Source organism: Dendrobates tinctorius, unplaced genomic scaffold (assembly GCF_039654945.1).
Source record: "Dendrobates tinctorius isolate UK_male_01 unplaced genomic scaffold, ASM3965494v1 ptg000060l, whole genome shotgun sequence".
Lineage (NCBI taxonomy): Eukaryota > Metazoa > Chordata > Amphibia > Anura > Dendrobatidae > Dendrobates > Dendrobates tinctorius.
Window position 1 is genome coordinate 61,598,133 of NW_027361728.1, and position 14,912 is coordinate 61,613,044.

General features: G+C 43.0%; 1 long non-coding RNA gene across 1 annotated transcript in view; it reads right to left on the reverse strand.

Annotated features, from left to right (window-relative positions):
- Positions 1 to 11,160, reverse strand: part of LOC141092777 (uncharacterized) — a 159,831-nt gene extending 148,671 nt beyond the window's left edge. Inside the window, exon 1 of the long non-coding RNA XR_012232910.1 lies at positions 11,073 to 11,160. This is a non-coding gene — a long non-coding RNA (uncharacterized lncRNA). The remainder of the gene's footprint in view (positions 1 to 11,072) is intronic.
- Positions 11,161 to 14,912: the final 3,752 nt, after the last annotated feature.

Genomic DNA, 14,912 nt, shown 5'->3' on the forward strand with positions numbered 1-14,912 from the left:
AGCTCGGCATGCAAAAAAAATACACTATTGATGGAAAAATAGAAAATTTATGGGTCTCTAAAAAATGGCTGCAGAAACAAACTTTTTTTTTTTTACAAACTTCAGAATGTATTATCACTATTAAAATTTAAAAAAAAACTATGCAAGTTTGATAGCACCCTTATTAGACTGTGTGCCCACGATTAGGAACAGTAGCGCTTTGGACGCAGTGTATTTTCGCTAAGTCCAAAACGCTGTGTTTTACATTCAGGGGCTGGCTGGCACTTTTCAGCCTGGGGGGCAATCACAAGGCAGTGGCCCTCAAATTGTGGTGGCCCACCTCTGCCCTGCTTATCTCTGGCCGCTGCATTAAAGCAGCAGCGATGACAAGCTTTAAAGACAGGCTGGTACATAGATATGGGAACAGAACAAAGCTTGCTGCATAGATATGGGAGTAGAACCAAGCTTACTGCCTACATAGATACTGTAACAGAAGCAAGCTAGCTACATAGACTCAAGAACGGAACCAAGATTACTACGTAGATAAGGGAACTGAAACAACCTTACTACAGAGATAAGGGAGCAGAACCGAGCTTACTACAGAGATAAGCGAGTAGAACTGAGCTTACTACAGAGCTATGGGAGCAGAACCGAGCTTACTACAGAGATATGGGAGCAGAACCGAGCTGACTGCAGAGACATGGGAGCAGAACAGAGCTTACTCCAGAGATATGGGAGCTAAACCGAGATTACTAAGTCTGCTACATAAATACGGGAAGAATACCAAGCTTACGGCATACTTATGGTACCAGAATCTAGATTACTACATCGATACAGTACCAGAACCAAGCTTACTGCTTAGATATGGTACCATAACTGAGCTTACCTTCAAACATACTGTATATATAACTCCAGAAACACAGACATGTAAACACACAGTATGCAGGGGTGTTGCTAGGGTCCTAAAAGACCAGGGGTCCAAGCCCCAAAGTGCATGTTTCCCCACATGACCCCCCTATAGCCATATAAAATAGCATCTGTACATATGTAATTACAGTATATCACTGTTGCTAGCCAACAACACACAATGCAAAAGACCAATATTATCAAAATCACTACTACAAGACCAAACAATACGGCTACACAATGTCCACTACCATCACCACTACACAGCGAATACATAATAATATGACCATTACCTCTACATAACAAGACACTCTATACAAAGACCAATGACACCACCACACACCTAATACTACATAATGACTGAAACACATTAAGCTGTTACTAAATAAAAAAAATAAAACACTACTAAAAAGAGCAATATTCCCACCTTACAGTAACCATATATTGGTAGATACCAGTTCCAAAGAACAAACATGTGATTACAGTACAGTTTAACTTACACATGACGTTCTTTCTGATTCGGGTTGTTCACTTTTCCAGTCTTTTCCATCTGGCCCAGACCTCCATTACCACTTCTCCAGCCACAGCTTGTCTGCACAGATTACAACAAAAACACATTTAAAGCGAAGTCGCCATCTATTTCCAACCTACGAAAACTTCCCACTCTGCATGCACTTGCGGTGTGGAGCACTGACCCCAATATTTAAAAAATTGTGCCATTATTAGGATTACTCCCTCCGGAAAAAAATTAAAGTGTCCCATAGAAAGTATTAATGCCCCTACTGTGCAAAGGCCTGTATTCTATATAATATCCCATTTGCCCCCTTCCAGCAACAAATACCCTTGAGTGTCCACTTAAAGTTAAAAATGCCCCCCCAACAAAAATAAATATTGGGACCTGAGTGCCCCTATCAAAACTAATAATGTCCCCTTTTATAACAAATAATGTCCTCTGAGTACCCAAACAGCTCTGTATATACAGAATGATAGTCCTACAGCCCTCAATACACAATATGATCGTCCCCAAAGCCCTTTATAATACATTGAGGACCCCAGAGCTCCCTATATATAGTAAAATGGCTACATAGCCCCTATATACAATATGATGTCCCCACTGCCCCCTATATATAGTATGAAGGTCCTCACTGTCCTATACGTATTATACAGTGGGGAAAAAAAGTATTTAGTCAGCCACCAATTGTGCAAGTTCTCCCACTTAAAAAGATGAGAGAGGCCTGTAATTGACATCATAGGTAGACCACAACTATGAGAGTCAAAATGAGAAAACAAATCCAGAAAATCACCTTGTCTGATTTGGCAAGATTTATTTTGCAAATTTTGGTGGAAAATAAGTATTTGGTCATTAACAAAAGGTCATCTCAATATTTTGTTATATATCCTTTGTTGGCAATGACAGAGGTGAAACGTTTTCTGTAAGTCTTCAGAAGGTTGGCACACACTATTGGTGGTATGTTGGCCCATTCCTCCATGCAGATCTCCTCTAGAGCAGTGATGTTTTGGGCCTGTCCCTGGGCAACATGGACTTTCAAATCCTTCCAAAGGATTTCTATGGGGTTGGGATCTCCCCTCATCTCCCCACAACCCCTTATCTCACCACAGCCCCTCATCTACCCACAGCCCCTCATCATCCCTTCTCCCCACAGCCCCTCATCATCCCTTTTCTCCCCACAGCCCCTCATCATCCCTTCTCAGCATGCATAGCTCCTCATCACCCCGCCTTTCTCCCCACAAAGCCCCTCATCATCCCCCCATTCCCCACACAGCACCTCATCACAATCCTCCCTTTGCAGGCCCACTCAAGTAGCATCAACCCCTTTCCAAAATACATCCTCAGGGTCCTCACACCAAGTCCTGCGTCCTCTCCTCACAGGGCTCCATGCTGCAGCCCCTCAGTTTCCTTCTCCAGCAGCCTTGCCAAAACACAGCTTCACTTCCTGCTATTGGATCGTCACTGGACCGAAGGAGGCCCACCCTTTCCAGTGACATCATTACCTGAAGAAATTAACTCCGATCTTCTAGACACAAACCGTGCTGCCAGCCGCATCACAGACAGTACTGTGCAGCACAGCAGACATGGCCACACGCAGTTTGCTGTGTGCAGCCATCAGGAGGCTGGCCCTGCACAGCTGCTGGGTGAGTGGCCCGTGGGGCATTTGCCTCCCTGCCACCCGGCCCAGCCCACCCCTGTTTACATTACAAGCACAGTGGATGGGATTTATAGAAATCCCATGCCCACTGTGCTTCTTTTTAACGCTGCATAAACTGACCTATGGTGCAGGTTTCCAAGTCGCAGCAAGCTAATTTCTATTGTGGAGATGCTTGTCTCCTCTGCGTACTTTCTCTAATAGGCTCATTAGGCCGGGGTCACACTTGCGAATGTGATGCGAGAAACTCGCGCGAGTCTCTCTCATCAATACCCAGCACTGACACCGACAGTCACAGCAGCAGCAGCCACAGCAGCAGATGGGGGACCCACATTCCTTATTTTCCCCAAGTTTCAGTCGGGGCCAACAATCAAGACGGGCATTGGGCCCAAGGAGGTCCAGGCAGGCCAGTTTAAGGAGACAAAAAACAGTTAGGACCATTGTCGCTGAACCTCTGTCCTCTCCTCCTAGTGTGTCTAGCTCCATTCCCATCACTGGCCTCCCTTCCCCCACAAGTTTTGTTGCCCCTTCCCCTAGAACACCTTCATCCACTATAAGCTGTTCATCTTCACTGCACACCCCCAACTTGCAACCATCTGCCACCAAACGCAGAAAAAAATAAAGTTTTTTTATAATTTTTTTGGATAAAAATAAATTTAAATTTCTGGTTTAACATAACAAAGTTTGATTAATATTTTTTGTGCCACTTACACACACTGCGCCGTACACACAATGCACCTTAAACTTTGCAAGGTGTCATAAAAAGTGTTTTGAGGATGGACTGTTTTTACCATCCTCATTTCACTTATTGTGATACTAGGTCAGGGGGATTATAGATATACCTTGCAATTAACAACATACTCTTACTAAGTGTGTGTTGAATCAACTGATGGGTAAAATACACGTCATATGGCCAATACCCAGACCTATGGCCAATACCCAGGCCTAGTATCATAACTATTTATCAATCATGGGCAGGTGAATACACATATGATGTTTAACCTGCAGCGTCACTTACGTACCAATATATTTCATGCAGACTAGCGATGCTACAGTTTAACTCGTATGTGTATTTACCTGCCCAGGTGTGAGAACATCATGAATTCACAGGTATACATGGGAAGTTGTTTATTTTATTGGAGTGTAAAAAGACATAGTGCACTCGGTACAGGTATCAAAACAGGTTTTTTATTAACATACACACACAAAAACATTTTTACACCATTTCATCTTGCCAGTGCACCCGTCCTACATCAGAGATAAAGTAGGCCGCAAATTTGTCCCTCATTTGGCCAACTTCAACGGATGACCTGAGAGGGTGCTGAGTGCATTCAGGCAATGGGTTAGGAGCAGCATCATCGAGTTCAAAGGTCGGGTGCTCTTTAGCCATCACAAAATTATGAAGAACCACACACGCCTTCACCACCTCATCCACTGTTTCAAGTTTAAGATTAATGGCTGTGCCGAGAATTCACCATCTGGAGACAAGAATCCCAAAAGCACACTCTACAGTTCTTCTGGCCCTGGTCAGCCTGTAATTAAAGATTTTTTTGGTGTGATCCAAGTCACGGCTGGAGTAGGGTTTCAGTAGGTTTGCGCACATTTGAAAAGCCTCATCCCCAACCATTACAAAGGGCAGTGGCGGAGCTTCTGTGTGGGGAAGAGGACGTGGCATAGGGAAATTAAATTAGTTGGCATACAATCTCCCGCCCATTGTCTGAGTTGTTAAAAGCCTGGGAGTCATTACCACGGCCAAATGCTCCAATGTCCACTGCTACAAACATACATCCGGCATCCGCAAAGGCCATGAGTACTGTTGAAAAGTACTTTTTGTAATTATAGTACTCCGATCCAGTTCTTTTGGGTTTGATGATCCGTATGTGTTTACCATCAACAGCTCCCAAACAGTTGGGGAAATTGCAGACTGTCCAGAATTTGTCAGCAATTTCCATTCACTTTTCAGTGGTGGGCAGGGGCATAAATTCTGGACAAAGAACGTTCCAGAGAGCCCGGCAGGTGTCCGCAACAATTCCAGACAAGGTGGAGATTCCAAAACGGTACTGGAAGTGTAGTGAAGATAGGGTCTCTCCAGTCGCCAGGAATCTGCAAAACAGCGAAAGAAGTAAAATTAATATTTCTGTATATGGTTTTTTAAAACAATAAAATAAAAAATTAGTACATTCACGGAAAATAATTAGGCCAGGTTTTGAATAGTACATGTCACAAAAAAAAAGGAGACACCCCCCTTGATTTTTAAATATTACGTACCGTAATGTCACCAGGAGCTGTTCCTCAGGAGGAATCGCATGACAGAGCTGTGTGTCCTGTCTCCGGATGGATTCTTGGACATGAGCAAACAAATCCCTGAAGCTTTCTTGGGACATCTGGATATAATCTGTAAATTTATCCAGGTTTGCCTGTAGCTCGCTGTAGAGGGTGTGGTAAGCCCCATGGCTCTCCCGGAGTTCAACAATCGGATGTATCCACAAACGCCGCCGCTTCCGTCTTCGCTGTCTCTCTCTCTCTTCCTTTGTTCATGGCAAGCAACTGCATATGCCCTAGCCATCGCGATGTCCAAATCCAAGTTGAAGTGAAAACTCTTCCAGTGCAGATCCATGTTGACACGAGAAAAATCAAGCAAATGTGAAGAATACGGCTGTAGACAGGGTCTATACTGTATATTACCATACCACACCGCCACTGATGTCCCATTGGTGGTGTGTTGCAAGATTGCTATCTATTTTTTTTTGGTGAAGACAAACAAAGTGTAAAAAAAGCAAACGCATTGAAAACTCATGCAAACACATACAAACGCTGCATTTTTTTAACTTCATGCGCACGAAAATGCTGCAAAAAAACACAGCATTTGTATGCTTTTTTAATGTGTTTGTGTGCGCAAAAAACGCAGCGCAAAAAAAGGCAAATGTGAAAGTAGCCTCAGAACTGAACCTTAGGGGACATCAACAGATAGGGGGTGAGATGAGGAGGTGGTGTGTGAGTGGGAGATGCTGAATGTCCGGTCTGTTAGGTGTCACGGTTCTGTTAGGGTCGGCATGCAGTCACCGCTGAGCAAGGACTCACCCACACTGCAGAGGGGCCCGGGGTCAGACACGGCCGGATAGTTCAGGCAAACAGGATCTGGAGAAGCTGAAGTCAGTGAGCAGTGAAGGACCTACCGACATGTGACTGCAAGGGGCGGGGCTTAGCGTCCTGCTGCCAGAGACAGGCAAAATACTATACAGGAATACTCAAAGTCAGACAAACCGGGTTATACACAGAGCTAACAGTAAAGTACCAGGGATGAGACCGAACGGATAGTCGGGGACAGGCAGTGGTCAAAGTCAAACAGACATTGAAGGTACCAAGCAGAATCCAACAAGCAGTATCCAGAGAACAGGCCGAGTCGTACACCAAGTTATCAGGCAAACAAGAACACAGCACAAACACACTCAGGGGTCAACACACTCTGCCAAGGGTGAACGTATAACTGATGGGGATAGGAGCTTCCTGAGGCCATAAGAAGCCTTCCCAGAACCAGGGAGAGGCCACAATAATGAGCCCCAGGTGTGCAGGTAAGCCTGCACTGGGATCATAACCTTTAACCTCAGAAGTGCCAGTCATCAGCACTGGTTCCAGACATTAACCCCACATGTGCAAATCAAACCCGCACTGAGATCATGACATTAGGTATGAGGAGATCCAACATAGGGCCAAGTCTGTGATGCCAAGAGATGAGAGAATAGTAAGTGGGAATCATCCACTGTGTTGAAGACAGATGACTTGTGCAGGAGAAGTACAGAGTGGTGTCGCTTGGATTGGGCAGTTAGTAGGTTGTAGTGTTAGTGTTTAGTTAGGGCAATTTCAGTGGTATGGTGCGGTCGGAAGCCAGATTGTAAGCGGTCGAAGAGGCAGCGGGAGGAGAGGTGGAAGGACAGTTCCAAATGGACGTGCTGTTCCAGTACTTTTGATGCATAGGGGAGAAGTGATATGGGGCAATAGCTAGACAGAGAGGATGGGTCAAGGGAGAGCTTTCTGAAGATGGGTGTGATCGAGGCATGTTTGAAGCATGAGGGGAAGACACTGTTACAAGATATTGTTCTTTGCTATATATTTTTTTCAGGTTGTCTAATATAAGGCCCTCAAAAATTTTGCACACTATTGATTTCAAACTTAACAGATGATTATTTGCCTAATAGGTGTAGACATGCTGCAATAAAAAATAGGAAACATCAAAAAATCAAACACTCATCGTGGGATCAAATCCTTTCTCCACTATACCCACACAGGATACAGAATTCAGCTCTAAGGCCGTAACTATCTTACATGAAGGTTTGACCACTTTTCTGCTTGGAAGTCTTTAATCCTGGCACTCTTGTGCATTTTTCTTTGACATATAGATCTACCTAAATGTTCTTAGGTACACCTCTTGATTGAAACAGTATTAACTAATAGCAGTGGTCTCTTTCTGCAGAATAAAGCATCATGCAAAAATGTTAAGGAATATTTTGAGGAACATCATAAAGGTTTAAGCTCTTGATCTGGCCTACAGGTTCCTAATATTTCAACCTGATTGAGTTTTTATAGAATGTGCAGATAAATAAGTCTGATTAATGGTAAACTCACATAGCTACACACTACTTACACAATCTGCTGTTCATGACTTATGGCTAATCTAGATATGCATTTTGCAGAAGCTAACGTCATTGCAATTACGTCTTTTATAGTATCATCCAATAGACTATTTACGTTGGAAATGGAGCCTACAGTCCAACACATTACTTACATAAAGTAATCACAACCTACACCAATTATAATAATCCTCTACTTAGCATCCATTATCTATCTTATTTCAGGATTAGTACCACACATGATTTTTACATTTCTCTAGGTTAGACTTTTAAGATTGTGAAGGTAAAAGAGTCTTAATACTATAATTAGAAAATAACACAAGATCTCTGAAGGCTGACAATGTCAATGGAAACTACTGTATATTTAAACTTAGACAGTTGGGTCAAACACAAGTGAGGTAGAGTAATTGGGATCTCAATACATCATACGTTCAGCTTACTTAAATATTTTATAATACTTTTTTTATACATTATCCAATTATGACAAAATAAAATGGGCATGTGAAATATACAGATAAGCATGAAGGCTCTTAAACATTACCCAGATCAGGAAGCCTGCACTCCGCAATGCCTCCCGCACTGTGCTGCTGCCTTTACTGTGAGTGCTTTTCTACTGCCCTGCTGAGTGTGTCATGCTGCTACCATTGCAAATATTTTGGTTCCTCCAATTCTCTTATACAGGTCTGTCTAGGGGGTGGCTGTCAGATTTTGATACCACTGTCTTTTCAGACAAACTGTTATGAGGGGGGAATTTGTTTGCCACGTTGTTAAAGTTTCTTGGGGTCCTTAAACAGGGAGGGGTAGGTTCTGACCTGAGGTCTGTAATTTTAGGGCATCTGATCAGGGGTGTGTACTTTTTGGGGGGTTTGATTGTGACAAAGGCATTATTTTTTGCAAGCCTTCTCCAACTGCTCACACTGATGAGCAAAGATATGTGTTTTCACCCCATAAGTGTTTGAATTCTTGGAGTCAAAATTATACAGAGGTTTTAACTGGGATCTGTAAACAGAGGGGGGGATGATCTGGGGTCTGCCCAAATAGAAGGGGTCTGAATATACAAGGGTGCTAGTATGACCTGGGATGTGTATTAAAAGGGGCTTTAGCCTGGGGTGTGTATAAAAAAGGGGTTTGGCCTAGGGTCTAAATTTTTATTTATAAGATCTGATGTGTGATCTATAATTATTTTAGGGTCTGTTGAGGAAGGGAGGTATATATACTATTTGTGATTTAAATAATGTTGGTTAAGGGCATAGCCTATAAATATGGAAGGGGTCAAAGTAAAAAATGTTAAAATCTTAATGGAAACAGTGCTTGGCAGTTCCCATTGGTGCTTGGCAGTTCCCATTGACTTCTCAGGGATCTGTCAGTGTTTCTTTGTGACATTTGTTTGGGTAAGAAGAATAGCACTCCATGCCGTGCTGTTTCTCTCATCAAATCTGATGAATGTGATTTTGGCACCTCTGATCTCAGTTTGAACACTGACTTGTATAAGTGATGACTTTCATGGGAGTACTCAGCTGAAATTCCTTGATGGGAGGAGAGGCAGTTGGACTGAAAATGTTGAGAGACACTAGTCTACAGAAATATACCACAAGCAGATAACAAAATAATATTGAAATAAGACAAAAAAAAAAGAGTGGCCAACTACAGACACCAATAAAAATGCATTGGCAGATAATTATTTCTAATTATTTTTTTAGGCTTTGATCACACACTAGAATATTTTTCAGCTATATACAGTTTGCAAATTATTTACTTTTTTCAAAGAGACTATGGGGGGAAGTTATGCTACCATGGGGACTACATTCTCATTTTATGTGCCACATTTATTAACTCCTTAATGACTGCCAATGTGCATTAAAACGGTGGCCGTTAAGGGACCTTATCCCCTCATCACTGTTTTAAAATGGTGATTGGGAATAAGTATATAGCTCCAACCCAGAGGACAAAAATATCCAGGGGTCTCAGGTACTAGTTGAGACCCAGGATAACACGATCAGGGTCGGATTTTCCGGCCCCCGATCACCCGTTATTCAATGCATAACAGTGATTACATAAAAAAAGTGCCCACTATTAAGATCATTTATCTCTATTCTGACATGATATACATGTCAGAGGAGAGAGAAATGATGTCCACAAGACCCCTCCCCCCAGTACTTCCACCCTCCCATGGGCCCTCCTGAGCCATCTCCTAGCCTTCTATGTCCTCTTTCTGAAAAAAAATGGCGGATGCATTTGCAGTGTACCAGCTGAGATCTGCCGGCTGGCACCCAGGCAACAACAGGGACTTTTCTTAATGGTTCCTCACTTGATCACTGTGATAATTCCTCAACCATTTCCTCTCTGTTGGTAAGAACTAGGTCCAATATTGTAGATCCTCTTGTTTTCTCTTCTACGTTTTAAAAGATAAAGATGTCAGCTAGAGAAAATAAGAATTTTCTGGACCCATTACTTTTGCCTGAGAGAGATTTCCCAAAAAATATCTTTATAGCTAAAATTTCCCATGATCACTATGTTGTACTTTTTTGAGCACAGAGACATCTGATGTAAAGAGTTCATCCACATCTTCAGTCTATCCAGATGGCTCATAGTAAACACCTACAATAATGTCCATTCTGTTCTTCTCTCCATGTATTCTTACCCAAACAGTTTCTACAGAGCTACCAGTCTCTGAAGCTTGGATCTCTGTGGAGATATACGTTTTCCTAACATACACCTCCTCCCCTCTTGTTAATCCTGTTTCTAAAAAATAAGTGGAAGCCTTCAAGGTTTGTATTCCAATCATATGTATCATCCCACCAAGTTTCAGTGATGCCCTTGACATCATATCTCTCTTCCTGTGTTAGCAGCTCCAAATCTCCTTGCTTGTTTCCCATGCTCTGTGCATTTCTATAGACACATTTTAGTTTGTAGTCGGTTTTTCCTGCTCCTCTATTTTCATTCAGAATTTGTTGTGTCTGTGCTTTATTTTCACTTCTATTAGCAGGGATCTCCAAAGACTTCATTAGCTGCATATTTTTTCTGGCCGTATATTTCCAATCCCATATTGCTGTAGTTTAAAGCTTTCCTGATGAGTGTGGCTATACAAATATGTGTTTTTCTGTTCTCATAACATGCAACCCATCTGTAGCAAGGAGTACATCATACAGTAATTCACTCCATGACAAGAAACCCAAAATGTTGCCCACTTAACCATCAACGTAGCGAGTTGTTCAAATAAAGCTGTTTTGTTTTTGATAATTCCAGGTATTTGGCTTTGACAAAACTTTACTGACATACTTAGGTGTGAATTACATGCGTTTATGATGTGTTTCCACCGCGAAATGCACTTAAAACATATGTGCATTTTTTACCTGTGGAATTTTCACACCTAATCCAAGTGCTATGGACTGACCTGAGTTGGAGTAGTGATATTGCAACCACTAGGAGCAGCACCAGCAGGTAGCGTCACCAGGATATAGCCAAAGGTCAGTACACGGAGCAGCAGCATAGTTGGGATGATAAGCAGGTATCGTAGTCAGGAATTAGCCAGAGGTCGGTACACGGTGCAGCAGTATAGTTGAGAGGCTAAGCAGGTATCGTACTCAGGAAAGAACTAGAGGTCGGTACACGGAGCAGCAGTAGAACCTTGAGGATAGGCAGCAGGTGGACTAGATGCTGGAAGCACAATAATCTTGCAAGGAAGGAAGTACAGTGCTAGGTTTAAGTAGGGTGCTCAATCAGGAGATCACAGGGTTGAGCCAATCAAGAACTTGGACTGAAGACAATAAGGAACAACACAGGTACTAGTATCTGGTTTACCAAGGAACTGTCCAGCGAGATGAATAGCTCAGAGGCAACAGCTGCTGCCTGGTGTACAAGGGCTGCTGGGTTCAAGTCCTGAGAGCAAGTCTATGGTGAAATTTGGCACATAGAACTTGGGGTACCCGCAAGAGAAACAGACATGCTCAGGATCTGAAACATGCACTGCAAGTGAGTTTACGCTGCATTAAAACGAAGCACTGTGGGCATGAGACTTCTATAAATTCCATATACTTTGCAGGAACTATAGGAAGCTGTGTTTTTGACACCGCAAAAATAAGCAGCGTCAAAAAAGCACCAAAAGCTCATCGTGGGAACGTAGCCTTTCAAATGCAAAAAATAACATATTTTGTATTGCCACATATGTAATTTTTCAACTAATAAAATATATATACTATAAAGTGAATGCAAAAATGGAAAACGCAAAATGACAGGATTGCTGTTTTACTGTTTCATGTCTCAAAAAAATGGAATTTAAAAAAAAAGATCAGAAAGTTGTATAGACACAAAAATGGTACCAATGAAAACTATAGCTCTAATACAATCCAATCAACTGAAAAATACAAAAGTTATAAATAAATTAGGTTTCTCCAATTTCTATTAAACAATCAGTGAAAAACAGACAGCACATGGATGCCATCAAAATGCTCAGTAGTACAAAAACATGAACAATACAGCGTAATAATGAAGTCCCAGGAGGGTATTAAAAATCAACGTTTATTACAACATTTAAAATTTCCATAAGGTTATTAAAATTCAGACACAGAAGGGAAACACAGAAAAAAAGAACAATTAAATAAACCACATGTTGAGGGGAAGGTAGTGTTTTTTTGTGCATAATGACAAGATTTACATTTGTTGACTCCAGAAAAATGAAGCCAGAAATCAGTCTCCCGTAGACTTGCATTGGCGATTTTGATCCAACATTTGAATCAATATCGGACAAGTCTCCATTAGAGTTGAGCGAAACGGGTCGAAAAAATTCAAAAGTCGCCGACTTTTGGCAAAGTCGGGTTTCATGAAACGAAACCCGACCCTAGGATGAGGTCGGCCACAAGGTCGGCGACTTACGCGCCAAAGTTGCGTTTCAAAAGTTTGTTTTGCGCTCTTTTTCAGCCAATCAGGATCCACGGACACTGTGGGCAACGTGATGACATAGGCACGGGTCACCACCATCTTTCAGAAGGGCATGCAAGTGATTGGCTTGCTTTGGTGGGCGTCACAGGGGGTATAAAAGGGCGTGCACGCCGACCGCCATCTTACTTCTGCCGATCTTAGCATAGGGAGAGGTTGCTGCTGATTCTGTAGGGAGAGCGTTAGGCAGGGAAGAAGACAAAAAAACTGCTTCTGCTGCTAGCGATTTGGCCTGCACAACACACCAGTCACTGTGTGTGCAGTGCAAGGGGAGGCTATATAGTGGTGTATCAGTGGTGTTGGTTGTTGGGCTGCCTTCTAAGGCTTCCTGACAGGCTGGCATTGCTGTTTACCCACTGCTCCGCAAACTGCTTTTTTAAAAGCAATCCAATCTCCCTTATCCTCTAGTCACTTTGGTCACAGCTGCGCCATCGAGCCTGTCACATAGCGCTCAGATATTCATTGGGCCTCAAACTGCTTTTTTAAAAGCAATCCCAATTTTTTTTTTTTGTCCTGCTGAGAAGAAAAAAAAACTGCTTCTGCTGCTGATAGCAATTTGGCCTGCACAACACACCAGTCACTGTGTGTGCAGTGCAAGGGGAGGGTATATTGTGGTGTATCAGTAGTGTTGGTTGTTGGGCTGCCTTTTAAGGCTTCCTGACAGGCTGGCATTGCTGTTTACCCACTGCTCCGCAAACTGCTTTTTTAAAAGCAATCCAATCTCCCTTATCCTCTAGTCACTTTGGTCACAGCTGTGCCATCGAGCCTTTCACATAGCGCTCAGATATTCATTGGGCCTCACACAATCCAAAAGTGTCCAGTGTCCAAAAGTGTGTGCAGAGATTCAAAATCTCCCTTATCCTCTAGTCACTTAGGTCACAGCTGTGCCATCGAGCCTGTCACATAGCGCTCAGATATTCATTGGGCCTCACACAATCCAAAAGTGTCCAGTGTCCAAAAGTGTGTGCAGAGATTCAAAATCTCACTTATCCTCTAGTCACTTAGGTCACAGCTGTGCCATCGAGCCTGTCACATAGCGCTCAGATATCAGTGGGCCTCACACAATCCAAAAGTGTCCAGTGTCCAAAAGTGTGTGCAGAGATTCAAAATCTCCCTTATCCTCTAGTCACTTAGGTCACAGCTGTGCCATCGAGCCTGTCACATAGCGCTCAGATATCAGTGGGCCTCACACAATCCAAAAGTGTCCAGTGTCCAAAAGTGTGTGCAGAGATTCAAAATCTCACTTATCCTCTAGTCACTTAGGTCACAGCTGTGCCATCGAGCCTGTCACATAGCGCTCAGATATCAGTGGGCCTCACACAATCCAAAAGTGTCCAGTGTCCAAAAGTGTGTGCAGAGATTCAAAATCTCACTTATCCTCTAGTCACTTAGGTCACAGCTGTGCCATCGAGCCTGTCACATAGCGCTCAGATATTCATTGGGCCTCACACAATCCAAAAGTGTCCAGTGTCCAAAAGTGTGTGCAGAGATTCAAAATCTCACTTATCCTCTAGTCACTTAGGTCACAGCTGTGCCATCGAGCCTGTCACATAGCGCTCAGATATTCATTGGGCCTCACACAATCCAAAAGTGTCCAGTGTCCAAAAGTGTGTGCAGAGATTCAAAATCTCACTTATCCTCTAGTCACTTAGGTCACAGCTGTGCCATCGAGCCTGTCTCATAGTGCTCAGATATTCATTGGGCCTCACATAATCCAAAAGTGTCCAGTGTCCAAAAGTGTGTGCAGAGATTCAAAATCTCACTTATCCTCTAGTCACTTAGGTCACAGCTGTGCCATCGAGCCTGTCACATAGCGCTCAGATATCAGTGGGCCTCACACAATCCAAAAGTGTCCAGTGTCCAAAAGTGTGTGCAGAGATTCAAAATCTCACTTATCCTCTAGTCACTTTGGCCACAGCTGTGCCATCGAGCCTGTCACATAGCGCTCAGATATTCATTGGGCCTCACACAATCCAAAAGTGTCCAGTGTCCAAAAGTGTGTGCAGAGATTCAAAATCTCCCTTATCCTCTAGTCACTTAGGTCACAGCTGTGCCATCGAGCCTGTCACATAGCGCTCAGATATTCATTGGGCCTCACACAATCCAAAAGTGTCCAAAAGTGTGTGCAGAGATTCAAAATCTCACTTATCCTCTAGTCACTTAGGTCACAGCTGTGCCATCGAGCCTGTCTCATAGTGCTCAGATATTCATTGGGCCTCACACAATCCAAAAGTGTCCAGTGTCCAAAAGTGTGTGCAGAGATTCAAAATCTCCCTTATCCTCTAGTCACTTAGGTCAC